Genomic DNA, 14,395 nt, shown 5'->3' with positions numbered 1-14,395 from the left:
CTAAATCATCTCAGGTAAATCTCCAACCTGCCCTAATCAGCCCGGTCCCAAGTGGGCGGCTCGGACAAAGGCATACACGCATACCCCTAAGCCAATCAGCACTTTCCTTCCGGACGTTTTGCGCATTATGATTGGCAGAGGGTCCTCCAATGCTCCAATCATAGCTCACCTTAAACATTAGTAGTTCTTCTAGTTTCAAGACGGCTCTCAAAATCTGTTCAAAAGCGAGATTGGTTGGGAGGCGACCCGGAAGCGGTAAACTAGCATGCAAATCATCTATTAAATGATCAGCGACGGACACTGGGCTGCATTCACAGACTGTCAGTGTAAGTACCAGGCTGGTGGTAACCTTAATGACTACTAATTAGCATAACGTTAGCACCAGGGGAAATTACATGACATCCGCTGTGACTCAGATAATGATAAAATAAGTGTTATCTGAATCTAATGGCATTCTGTGAACTTGTACCAATGGACCATTAGTTTCTATTTGATGCTATAATAGCATAGGAAAGAATGCATGCCCATGCCCTTAGTGGAATGAGCCTGCTCCCTATCAACGCTTATGTCATATGGTTTGTGTGTCTTGTCCCTGAATTCGTGATGAAATGGTGAGTAATATGTTCTGTAGCTGATGTTTTGAATGTGTTGTTTAATGGCATAATCAATGACCTTAAAATCGTCATAGTATTAGCGGAAATAACGCCTGCAGTTTTCCATATTGTACAGAGCAAAAAGTGTCTCGATCTGACAGTCAAGTCACGTGGCACAGATTTGTTTATGTTTCGCATCAGTTTATGCTCGTATCGTAGAAATAGGCCTATCGCTACAACCTGTCCCCCTTTCAGCTGATGTGCTCGTTGGTTAGTGTGGTTCAATTTGCGTTTTTTGTTAGGTAAACTCAGGGGCTAACCAAGTTAGGCAGTATGCAAGTGAGGTCATGGCGCGTGATGTCACAGTGCGTGACATCACACGTGGCATCACAGCCACTCACGACCTCACATGTAGTGACATCAGACCGTATGATCTCACTTTTATTTATCTGGTCTATCATGAATACATTGGAGCCCATTATAATATTTAACAAGTTAGGTTTTGCTTTGGGGTTGTGCCAAAAAAGTGACGGAACCCCGATGCAAAATCTGAGCCTCAACTTATACATTTCTTTTTTAAAACCTTCCGCAAAGAAATTGGCATCGAGGAGAAACGTGGCAGTAAATCTGTTCTGCTTAGGAGGTTGCAAAGTCTGCATTTAAAATAGCTTATGGGAGTGGCTGCTGCAGTGCTCTTTTGTGCCAACTAAGTCTCAGGGAATCAGAATAATGGAAAGATAACACTGTAGGATAACGTATTTGCTGGAGAGATCTCTGTTTTACCTCGTCCCGGTTTTGAATGAAAGTAGCATAGAGGGTTAATATGTCTCTTGCAAAGCACATTATGTAACATGCAGATAACATATACAGTGAAGGTAACAAGGTATATGAGCCACATATCCTTCATAGCTTACTGTGCTATATTAGTAGGATTACAATTTATGAACTACAAGCAATAAAAGTTTGTGTTAAAAGCAGTAACCCATTTACATAAAGCAGTAACCCAGTTACCTATTTTATGTAAATGGTTAAGTGGGTTACTGCTTTTAGCACAGGGATCCTTTTGTTACTTGCAGTTCATATATTGTAATCCTTCTAATACAGCACATTGAGATATGAAGGACATGTGGCTCCTATCCCTTGTTACCTTCACTGTCTTTTGTAATACATCCTGTACATTGATTTACACACACATGATTTATTGTCAATGTATAATGTGTACGTGTGATGTAAAAAGCTCTGACACTCTGCATTCAGATGAATAGCACATTATGAGAAATAAAACAAAATAGTGGCATTTAAATTGTTATTTGTGTAAATACTGGGACAGACCAACTCACCTGAGAGTCTTACCTTGCACGGATATCTCTTATAAAATGGGACTGAACAAAGTTAAAATCACACCTCTCGTAAGTACCTGTGCAGTGATCAGCTGTGTGCCTTTGTTTCCCCTCCACTGCATTTAGCTGTTGGGCTCTCAATATCTCCCAGCCAGGATACTCCTTCAAAAGGAGGCCTGATTGTCCCTTAACTTTGGCACTTGTTATGGACACAGCTGGAATCGGATAAGCCCCTTTCCCGCCTGCACTTTGCTGCTCGGAACGAAAGCAGACAACATCTAGGCTATGCTGAATATGTCCTGGTGTCTAAAAATGACAGTGAGACAAGTTCAGCATATTTCTGTGAGGGCCAACCTTTAGGATGGGTAAACTGCGTCCCCCCTGTGAAAGAGTGGGTGGCCGCGGTCTACCCATGTGTACCCATGACATAAGCCCTGGGTGAACTGTAGTGCCCTTGAGTAGACTCCTGGTGCTCAAATGTCCTTCTCCAACGGGCCCTCGCTCAGTGGTTTTCATCTGGCCTGGGCCTCGAGAAGTCACTTGTCCGTTTATTTATACCTTTGGCTGTGCCCAGTTACCGGGTGTGTGCTGTGTGATGCCATCCATATTACAGAGCTATGTGTCTTACTACATCCCTTCCACTTTGGGCTGTTTCTTGCACCTCTTTTTCTTTTGTTTCAGGTAGTCAAAGGAGGAATGATGCACAAGACTCAAAGTCTTCTCTTGTCCAGTGGCAGATACGAAGTCCAGAGGCGGGTACAGGATTCATGGGCAATTGCCATGACGACTCATTCAGATGCACTGGGCTAGGCTGACTTAATTGTAATTGCATTTATATAGCGCTTACTACCCCTGACGAGGCGTCGAAGCACTTCTTTTGGATCTCAGATAGTGCAGGTGGTGGGCATGCGGACCATTCATTTTAGCTTGATCTCAGAGTCCTCCATGGCTTCCCTTGGACTCTCAGACGGGCCATTCGGGACATCTGTAACGTATGGATATTTTCTTGAACCATGAGATGTTGCAAATAACTGTCTCTGCCGCTTTCTGTGCCATGAACATGGTCCCTTCTGTGGCGGTTACTGACCAGGAGCACTTTTCATAAGGAAGGCAGACTTTCCATTCAGGGTTTTTGTCTTTCGGCAGTGCGTCGTCACCTTCTATCTATGTCTAGTTGATGGCTGTACGGCGCTTTGCAGCATTGTAATTTTTTAGGTCTTGCCTGGCGTAGCAGCGCACATGCGCTGCTCGCTCTGCGAGGGCTTCTTGTAATCGATACGATTCCAGAAGGGGACTTGAAGCCCCACCCCTTTTTTCCATTGGCTTGCGTCATCGTCTATGTTAAACGATGGCGCGTGATTGGAAAGCAGGCTTTTTTGTTACCGCCTTGTCCAATTTTAGGACGGCCCATCTGGACAGGCCGAGGCCATCTTGGTTTGCTGTGACGTGGGAGGGTTAGGTTTATGGCAAATGCTAGCTCGTGATTGGAAATTGAGCGTGCATGCCCACTTTAAAATTTGAAAATGCAGCGCTTTTAGACACAACTGTGGTGCGACCTGTTAACAACCAGTAATGGGGCAGTGGCAAAGCACGCCTCGCTGGGGCAGATACAGTGTTAAAGGTGCACAGGCGTTCTTCTTTGCCATGGTGCCTGGTTCACTGGACGCCATGCGCATACATTTAATTTGCACGGCCGCTTTCATTATTACACTTGCATTACCATGGAGAAAACCTTGACCTCACGTGTCACCTCCTTTGCGGTGTGACGTTGCAACAACCCTTGTCACGTGCACAAGTAAAAACCAAAGCGTATACAACTCATCGGTGAACATCTTTGAAAGGGGTAGCGGTAGATGATGGATAATACGAAAATTACACGTTTTAAGAAATAAACAGCAAAACTGCATTGGGGCATCACGCTCGCTAACAGAAGCGACAGACTCCAATGCAGCATATACAAAGGCAATTCTACAAGACGGGTGGGTTTCTATCGCTCGTGTCTTCGAGCACTGTGTCCCCATCCAACATGGCCACTTCGCCTAGAGTCTGATACGAAGAGTAGTTCAGAAGTCCAATTTCCGTGTTTACTAGATAGTCTGTGCCGTCACAGTAACTAGAACTCCCATAGGTATCCATATTTTACGGAGTCCGGCACCCGGTAAATGGGGACCTAACTTCTCGGGTTACAACACCCAGTCCCGCTTCAGGTCCTTTAGTGCAATGAAGAGACCTCGGAGCGAGGCTAGGAACGCACCGCCACTGAAAGTGAGAGGCAGGTAGTCCGGAAGTGGCAGAGCTAAAAGGATTTCTCGTAGTCGCCTGTAAGAGTGCCTGAGGAGAGGTGCATGTGGATGGGGGTTGTTGGTTGGTGGGGTTAAAGATATTTATGGAGGGGTAAAAAGAGGCTGGGATAAAACCAGAGCTATGTCAAATCTGAGTTGAAGCTGGAGCTCAGTCTATTCTCTCCTGAACTTAAACTGAGTTGCTTTCGAAGTAGAGCTGGCATCTCTCGTAAATGTTCCTCTGTGAAGCATATTGTCTTGCAAAGCTTCTGGCTTGTCATTGTGCATAGTGCTTCTGTTTATTTCAGGACACACACGGTCACCGGGATGTTGCTGGGCGAACATCAATGGAAAAAGTTCCCGCATCTCACCTGTCTCCGTTCAAGAGGCACTGCAGCAAACTGTAGACGAGGGGTTTCCTTTCCGTTGTAGTGCCCCAAAGCACACCCTTGAGGTAATGGCCATTGTGCCTTTCCTGTGCAGTTCCAGGCAATATGCTCTGCAGTTGTGGGCTCTCAGGCCAGCTAGAACTAATGAGGATATCAGGATGGTTGTTTGTAATAACATACTTACCCAGCATACTGTCGGCCTGCTCGAAGGTCAAGTGACATGGCTAAATTCAGAGAGCGAGTCAGAGGCTCGGGGTCTTGGAGCCGGCAAATGTGAACTCTGTGTATGGTGCCTTTGAGCTTAACAACCCCACAGTGGCTGCCTTTTCCCAGCCGGCATTCTGAAATAACACTAATTAATTTTACAGTTTCCTTACTCAGCTGTTGTTTCACGCTTTAGTGTGATCCACATCATCTTTTCTTAATGGAGTGTATTTTGGACTGCTACTTTCCATAAATGACCCACTTCTATACGCAACTACACTTTACGAGGCCCGAGATTTCTTTTATTGCAATGTGGGCTTCATTATATATAAATAATTATTTTAAAGGATTAATGTTTTCAAAGGCGAACACTATGGTGTAGTCAGTCTTACACTTTTCCCTGGTACCGTGGAACTATTTTGTGATTTAGTAGTCACAACCGTATAGCATTTGTCAGTGAAAACAGTTTTTGACTAAAGCACTTAAGTTATTTCTTTTGTTGTGTTTGTTTCGTTATGTGGCCACTGCAGTACTCATATTAGCGGGCGAGATAGTGTTCAAATTACAAAATGGCATAATTTACTCTTACTCCTCGTAAAATGAACTCTAACCATGAAGGAGAAATTTGCAAAAAATCCAACCTGTCTTAACACCTGGGGGTCTATTACAATGTTGGGCATATTGCCACCGCCCCCTTGGCGGTGGCCATCCGCCCAACTATATCCCCCGCCCGCCTCCCATTTCCCCAGCCATATTATGATGGGGCGGACGGGAAGACCGTCTGCCGCTTTTCTGCCCAGTCGACGAGTCGACCGGGGGGAAAAGTCTTGCTCAGAGTCACTGTTACTCTATGGTGTGCTGCTTCAAAGGCCTGCCTGCAAGACTGGAGGTGACCTTCAGAATGAATTGTGGCGGACAGGCCTTCAATGTTAACTCACACTTTCCACTGCTAGTTTTCACCTGCTGGTGCTAAGACACCAGGGCTTTTAAGATCTTGCGGGGCCTTCTAAGGTCTAGCATGGGAATGTGCTCCCTCAGGGGGAGTGGTCTAGTGGACTGGTCATGAAGGCTGAACCTGGTTCCTCAGTTCCAAATTCAGCAGCTCTGACCATAGTGCCACATCCTCTCCCCCACTGAACACCATACTGCCCCACTGAGAGAAACTTTTAATTCAATGACTTGCTATAACCACCTGGATGTGACTCAATTCAAATTATGCACTACATAAGAGCAATATGCTGCCTAAAAAGAAATTAACAACATCCTAGAAAAAGTAAACACTCATAGGGAATGCAAGATTAAGTAAGGCATGTGAAATGTAAGCAGGAACAACATGGTTACCTTTTTCTTTTTACACTTATTATTCAGAAATTAGTGAGGGTTTTGCCTGAAAAGTTAAGGCCATGAGTACAGTGCCCAAAGGGACCCGTTTCAATGCCCATTGCTTGTACCCTTACAAAATGTAAGCAGTATGGTTTAACAAGCATTTGCAATGCAATTGGTCTCGCAGTTACACAAGTTTAAGCTATTGGCATTTGAAATAACAATGCCTTTTATTTGGGTTTTTAAAAGGAAAACAAAAATAAAAGGCATTGTTATTTTCAATGTCAATAGCTCCAACTTGCATAAATGCGAGACCTATTGCATTGCAAAGGCTTGTTTAAAGACTGCCGTACCAGCCCATAGGTCAATGCTCTGATAACCGATTGCGTCTTTGCACTTGATGTATTCTGAACTTTTTCAATGTGTCTTTGTACTGTGACTTACTTTTATGGTTGCTAAAAAGCGTCCGAATAAAGTTTGAAATTGGTTGATTGATTGAATTCCTGGAAATATAAGAATCCCAAATCAGATACATACCCCAGTTTACGCCCAAATGAGGACAGGTGAAACGAGGGCACAACACAGAAGCATTTCACTATAAATTGAAAGTAATTTTTTTTGTGTTTGTATGTTTTACATGCAAGTAATATGAAGAGTTCTAGCGAAATATTTACTGATAAAATCTCTTCTGGAAGTAGCTTCCACACCAGATAGTGTGCTGAAATAAAAGCCATTCAAGACCGGCTGAAATGGAATATTGCTTCGCCGGCGTTTTGGTGCACTTGTCTTAATTAAAATGAACCAAGACTATAACTCCCTTAATAGACTGAGATATTAAATCAAATTCCAGCACTGGAAAAGTTGTGTCTGGTGACTTGGCGTCATGTGGTCATCAATAGTCATAATTGATGTAGAACGGCTGTGACTCCACTGTGAGCGGCCAACGCAGAGGTGCGGATACCACAGCCTTCTCCATACGGTCACCCTCACTAATTGTTTTGTCCCTGTTTAAATCTTGCCAGTTTTTTATTGCAGCCAGTCATATCGATTAAGTACGATAGCCATAGAATTCCACAGAAACTAGTGTTTAACATCCCCAATTGCATCCACAGCCAATTCGATCTAGGAATATGGCATGACACTTCAGCTTGGACAAAAAGGCCTTTTTTTTTAGCATTAAATCAAACTAGTAGACAGAAAGTGCCACAAATGCAACGACGAACATTTGGTCCTGCAACAAGCATCAGGAAGCAGTGACACAGTTACACAAGCGCTCCTACATGGTAAAAATCATAAGTCACTGTTATAAGCGAACCAGAAAAAAAATCTCTCCACACGTTGATGCCGGGGTGCTGGCCGGCCACCAGCTCCCAGAACTGGAGCACCAGGGGTTAAAGTCATGCCGTGCGTTGCGCTGTAACAACAGATCAAGGGAGAGTGACACACATGATGCCAGATTCTGTGGCTCTTGTTGTACAGGATCACTTTTGCAAGAGCTCTGCGCTAAAGACAGCATGAGCACACTAAAATCGGTCTTTTCTAGTACCACCAGTGCAGTCCGACTTACCGTAGCCGCCGGCAGCCTGGCATTGTCCGGTGGAGTCTCAGTCGACGCCGCTCCGCTGGACGCAGTAGCCGGACTCTGCCTCCCTAGCTCGTGTCCGGTTCCTACAGCGAGTCAGTGCTTCCCAAACCGCGGAGAGGCGCTAGGTCCCACTGGTGGTTACCACTATCTGCACCCCCACGTTTGAGCCCTCTGGCCCAGAATGCCCGCCTGTGACTCTCCGTTGCAAGACGCCCCTATGCCAAGACCGGCCCCACAGACTGCAACGCCAAACCCACCCACCCAACTCCAATATTCTGACCACACCTGGCTACAGCCGAGGTCAAACCCACTAGATGCCAATCGGAAAGCCCACTGCACACCCTTCCCAATCGCCACTTCCAATACAGTGCAATTTGTTTTGTTATTGGCAGATCGAGCGAATACTGAGCGTGCGTTCAGTGAACGCCCCATTCTTGTATACTGCTATCCTCATTAAGTATGCATGACATCTCAAAATGATGTCATCAGCAATGTTGCGGCCGATGACGAGATTGCATTTGAAACACCAAATACAATTTGTTTAAAAAAAAATATATATATATGAGCATGATGAGAGACAGAAAGGTGGTCAGAGAGAAACACAAGGAGCGGCAGCGAGCGAGCGAGCAGGACGTATCACAAGACGCGTGCACATCTCATGTCCTCTGAGTTATGCTAACACTGCTGTACGCGTGCGAGCAAGCAAGGAGGAGGTGAGTTAACGTGCCGCGAGCCGTACGCGTGCACATCTCCTGTCCTCCGAGTTCTGCTGACGGCGCCATACGCGTGCACGACTGCTGTCCTTTCTACGCGTCGACATATCCTGTCCCCCTTCGGCAACGAAGTCGACAACAATAGATCTCGCCAAGGCAAGCAGCGCATGCGCTGCGTCGCTAGGGGAGACCTAAAAAGCCCACATCCATAAACACGCAGCAGTAGTACACATTTTGTTTTCCAATTCACCCATCAAGCAGGTATTTTAGTACCTCCAGGAATGGCGCACTTTCCCACCCAGGGAAAGCAATGTTGTTCAAAGAGAGACCAGAAAACAAAAGTAGCACTTCACTGGCAAACACTGTAAAGTGGTGTTAATGTGTTTAGGTGTGAATAAATCAATCTGGCCACCTTGCAACCACTCAGTCTTGCTTTAGTTAGATATTTTTCATATTTTGAATGTTTTATTTCTCTCCACCCGAGGCTGCACTTAGAAATTGAAAAATATCAGAAAAAGACGATGTTTCCAGCAAAAGTGTTTCTCTTTTTTGGTTCCATTTCAGAGGGAAGCAAATAAACGAAAAGAGGAAAGAGAAGGTAATACCTGTTTCTTGAAGTCTCTGTTTTTACTAAATGAGAAGGAGCGAGACAGGAAGAGGGAGAACAAAGAGGGGGGGGGGGCAGCTGCCAGCGGCAGGAGTACTGGACACTGCCCCTGCCTTCTCTGGGCAGGAAGGAAAAGACAGAGTCCTTTTGCTTCTCTGCCTGTTCTGCCCGTCCCCAAAAGCCGAGCCTTAACTATCGTCGTTGGCAATTTCTGCTGTCCCAGAAGCATGATTAAAATAAGAAAGTTGGGGAACGGACTCTATGAAATTTAGGAAGTAGGGGCATGCCTTTCCCTGCCGATCCCGCCCACTTCGACCACTGTTTACAAGTAACCTGATTGATTGAGGGTGCTACCGGAATGACGGATTTTAGAGTTCGCTCAAAAAGCAGGGTAGCTGTGCCTCATTTTGTGTCGCTGTGGGGCGTGTTTCTATACGTTCTTAGGAAATTGTGGTGGTCCCATTCATGATCCTCCCCATCGTCAATTCCTATTCGTATCCTTCTTTATCATCTGCATGAAACGTTCACATGAAGCTGTCGGGGTTTTATTTTGTTGTAACTAATGCTGAGATTGGCAGGGTAGTCCTTAAATTCGTTCCCTTGGAAGGGGGCCCATTGGCTGCTCCTATCTCATGGGGCAGCATGCAAATGCCTTTCTGAGTGGAGGCTCAAGGTGGCTTTCACATGTCGTTGGTGTTCTTCGATGGTTTCCAGAATAAATTAGGTTATTATTGCTTATCTGGAGTACGCCTTCTAACCCTGTCATGGTCCCCTTTATGCATTCTATAAAACTTCTGATGCAATAAGATGCCAAAGTTTTTCTTCCTATATCTTAGGTTCCCTAGGATGTTTGAAAACTTGCTGATGAATTGGTCTTCAGGATTAAAAAGAAGTTGATAGTCTCTTTCATTAACACCACCCTTGGAAAACCACTCTGCTGCGGTAAGGTCTGTGATTATGTTTTCCATGGTTGGTGTGATATACCATTCATGTTTAATGGCTGAGTTAGGGAGTCTCAAGTCTGTGCACAAGCATACAGGTCCAGCTTGCTTAGGAGCAATGATCATGGGGGACACCCACGGAGTTGAGCTGGACACCACCTAGATTACTATATCCATAGCTTCAAGTCGGTCCCACTCATGTTCCATTTGAGAATGTACGTTCAATGGCACTTGCTGGTACTGCAGTGCAACAGGTTTGACAGTGGTGTCAAAGTGTAGCTTTACAGTGTGGCCTTTAAAACACCCCAGGACATGAAAAATATGTTCAAAGTCTCTGAGGATACTTTTGGTCTGGCTGTCATATATTTGTCACACAAAAGTAATCCAAAGTCTTCTGTTGTGTGGCCGTTCAGCAAGTTTCCACCCCCTTCCTGTTGTGACATAACTTTGCCATTGGTTTTCCAGCTTTAAGTTTCACTTTGTCCTCCAAGTTTCATGCTACGGGCAATGGCGATGCTCCTTTATATGATTAGATATTGGTTTTGGCGGGGTGTAGTTTTGGGCAAAGTTTCAAGGCCTGGAATTGTTCATGCTTCATCAAGTTTACGGATGCTCCAGTGTCTATTAACGCTTTGATCTGCAAGGACTTTGTTCATGATGCTCCCTTCTTTTGGATCACATCCACCTCCTCCTCCTCCTCCTTGACTCTCTGCAGGGGTCTGGGTCTGCTTTCACTGACACCCTTGAGAGTGCTACCTCCATTTACTCAGTCCTAGTGTCTCTGATAGCTCATGGGAGCAAGCGAGCACCAGCATGTCCTCTAGCTTAATGCTGGTCTCTCGTAGGATGAACAGTCACAGCACAACTGACCTAAACCCTTTTATTATTTGACCAAGCACTTCTTTCTTTGGGTCGTTGTTGGTACATATGCTGGGCATTTTGTGCAGACATTCTTAAAAACAGTCACTTGGTGTAGTTTGAACCTTTCATGGTATGGATTTGTTTGCGGATAGAAATGCACTTTAAGAGCCATCACTCAGTATCATAGTCATCATCACTTCTATTGTCTGGGAGGTTCCAGTTTGAACACCCCTTTCCCTGCAAAGTTTAACCGTAAAAATTCTTCGCTGTGGTAGCAACTTTATGTGTGGCACAAAAGTAATTGCTCAGTCTACTGAACCACGTTTTGCATTGGGAAGCCACTGTGGCAGGATCTGTGAGCTCACCGAATGGTGCAGGACTCCAACAGTGGAGTGTGCCGATACGCCTGCTCTCCCTAGCACAGCTGTAAGCATTCTACCCACTGGAGCACCTTGCAGGTCGTATGGCATTACATTGATTTGTATTTGTTCATCTGGAATCATGCCTGTGTGCAACTTGAATTGATTGTGGTCGTGACACATATGCCTATAGACTCAGTGAGCAGTTCACCAAATGCTTGTTTTACCTTACTTGGTGCAGTTCATGTGCAGTGTTGTTACTGTCAGGCGTAGGTTCCCCAGGTGTGTCTGCTACTTGTCAGAAGAGTAGGGTCTATACTTTTGTTGCGAATCGTTTGGAACAGAAGGCCCATAAGGTCTGGAGGACATATCATGGAGATTGGTTGCAAGCTAGGCCTTATCGAGAAGGGTGCAGTGGTAAACACCCGTCACCAGGTGGTGCTCTGGTGGAAATCTGAGAACCCTGACGGATTTGCTGTGCATTCAAAGAGGTAGTCGGGGCACCTATTGGCAATTTAGCTGGAGGCAGAAGAGTACACCGAGTGCTCTGTTGCATGGCAAAGGCAGGTCCAGCTCAAATGGCCCACTGGTTTGAAAGAGTGCATCCTTATCGGGAAGCAGAGGCTTGTGACTCCTGTGAGCAGACGTTTGAGGTGGAGGATCGGGCTGCGCCAATACTCGTGCTTGTTTCCACTCCAGGGAAGACATGGCTTGGTAGTTCGGGCTGGACTGTTCCCATGAGGCACAGGGTCAGACTGATTTGCATATGGCCATGTCTGAACTAGGGTGGCGAAGTGAGCTAAAGAATGATGATGGATTAAACCCAGATCAGTTGACTGGGGGTGAGTGCTTGCAATGTTCATTACTCCGTCCATCATCCCCTTTGTTTTTGCTTTGTTCGCCCTAAGTTGGCAGGGTATGCCCAGACTTGGGTCCCTTGCCCACTTTGCCACTGGATTCAAGCTAGCCTGGCTAATGACGGCTGATTAGCCAGAAACCGGTCCCAGGATGCTTGTTTCCGGTCCAGGGAAGACATGGCTTGGCAGTTCGGGCTGGACTGTTCTCATGAGTCACAGGATCAGACTGATTTGAATATGGCCATGTCTGAACTAGGGTGGCGGAATGAGCTAAAGAATGATGATGGATTAAAACTCATATCAGTTGACTGGGGGTGAGTGCTTGCAATGTTTAACACTCCGTCCATCATCCCCTTTGGTTTTGCTTTGTTTGCCCTAAGTTGGCGAAGGCAGGTCCAGCTCAAATGGCCCACTCGTTTGCAAGAGTGCATCCTTATCGGGAGGCAGAGGCTTGTGACTCATGTGATCAGACGTTTGTGTTGGAGGATTGGGCTGTGCCAATACACGTGCGGGCCCTGGATCCTTGTCCCCAGTGTGCTTACGGCTTGCGCAGGGGGGAGCAGTGCAGACATGACACATGCACTCAGTGGTTCTTCTCTGAACAGCACCTCGAGTAGTACCACGTCCTTTTATTCATACCTTTGGCCATGCCTTGCTGCCAGCTGTGCAATGCTGTCCATATTATGGAGCCGAGTGGTTAATTAATTAATTTTTTAATAACCTTTATTTTTGTTTTGCAACAATAACACAGTGAGTGCACATTTACCAGCGAGCGGTCAGTGAGGAAACAACAGCAGTTCACACAATAGAGAAAAATACCACAGGGCAGTCAAATTGCATTAGTAAATCATTTCAGAACTAGATGCCTGGGGGTGTTCTCCTTGGGGCGTGCCCCACTAATCCTGTTCTGTCCCTCTGCTGCTCACCTCTGAGTCGTTCTGTTCGCTCTCAGCCCTCTCTGTTATTAGGAGGTCCCTACAGAGCTCTGTCCATATCATGAGATCCTCAACCAGCTTCTCGTCCCTCCTATTAGCCTTCATGTGTATTTTCTCAGCAGTCGACCATTCTCGCACATCTCTCAACCAGTCAGTCATCAAAGGGGAGCATCTGCCCATCCACACTATTGCGATCCTACGTCTCGCTAGAGCCAGGAGTAATTGCAGCAGTTTGTAGGCCATCTTGCGTTTTTTAGGCCTAGAGACCTGCCCCAGTAGGCAGTACAGTGGGGTGGTCTCAATCCGAATGCCGGTTCCTCTCCTCACCTGCTCCACCACTAGCGTCCAGAATCCGAGCCCCTCAGGGCACCACCAGGCTAAGTGCAGAAAGTCCTCTCCCTCTACACCACATCTAGGTCAAGCATCATTGCGATCCGGGTCAATGCGGCACAGTCTCGCCAGGGTCCTAGACACGATGTGCAGGTAATTAAAGTGTATTAATTTAAAACACGCATTACAGGATACTGTATGGGTCCGGGCACACGCGGACTTTCAAGCCGATTTGATCTAAAATCACACACAGATAATATCTTGCTGTTTGTGAATGTCCCTAACTGGTATTGGATAAACTGTTCCAGGAACAATAACAACATGCTGTTCATGCATATGTGACCAGTGGCTCCAAGTCATTTGTGACAGTTTGAATCGGTCATATTTCTATAGCCAACAGCACTTGGCCTACTTGAATTTTTTTAATCTGTACAGAAGCACGAGCCCTGCTATCTCCTCCTGTTCTTTGTGCTTTTAGCGTGATCATTGCTTTCAAAACATACATTTTTAATGTCCTCCTTAGGTCTCTTCCAAGACAGCGCGTGTGCTGTCTGTTGCAAGACCTTTTGTTAGTTCCACCCATTGGTTGGCCTCATTGTCACTCTTATTCGCTTACTGCTTATTTGATGGCTTCTGTGAGCTTTACTTCCTTGTCTTGAGTTTGTCCCTCCCCATGAGCATGTGTCCTTACGCTGCACATTTTTTTAATGCTATATTTGTCATTTTAGTTCAGCAATCTGAGTGCTTGTGTTTTCCAGCTGTCTCCCTTGTGCGGTTCTGTGCCCACGTCTCCGTGTTGCTGTGTCCCGCTGTATGATTCTCAGCTCCCCCACCCTCAGTCTCAGTGTTGCTTTGCCTTGCAGTGTGCTTTTCTGCCCTCTCGTGTTGTTTCGGCTCCGTGTTGCTTCCTCTCCTCCACGTCTCTGTATCGCTGTGTCTTTATTCTTTTGTAATGCTACTGTGCAGCATGGTTAAAACCTGTTAGCAAAGTCAAAAGATCCCAAAGGCGAGACGCATTGGCTTTCTCAATGCATAGTTCTCTTGTAGTTCAGAAGAGTGAGCAGACAATAGGTTAC

At 45.9% G+C, this 14,395-nt stretch overlaps 1 protein-coding gene across 2 annotated transcripts in view; it reads left to right on the top strand.

Moving 5' to 3' along the window:
• Positions 1-208: 208 nt before the first annotated feature.
• The window catches only part of UBA6 (ubiquitin like modifier activating enzyme 6), a 658,681-nt gene continuing 644,494 nt past the window's right edge, over positions 209-14,395 (top strand). The window contains exons 1-2 of one of the 2 annotated variants that reach the window (XM_085636515.1): positions 279-326; positions 4,524-4,669. The gene's annotated coding sequence lies outside the window, so the exon portion shown is untranslated. Of the gene's footprint in view, positions 327-4,523; positions 4,670-14,395 lie in introns of both variants that reach the window. The other variant, XM_085636514.1, reaches the window with a different exon arrangement.

Source organism: Triturus cristatus, chromosome 2_1 (genome assembly GCF_964204655.1).
Source record: "Triturus cristatus chromosome 2_1, aTriCri1.1, whole genome shotgun sequence".
NCBI lineage: Eukaryota > Metazoa > Chordata > Amphibia > Caudata > Salamandridae > Triturus > Triturus cristatus.
The sequence above is the reverse complement of the archived record's forward strand: the minus strand, read 5'-3'. Positions and strand labels throughout refer to the sequence as shown.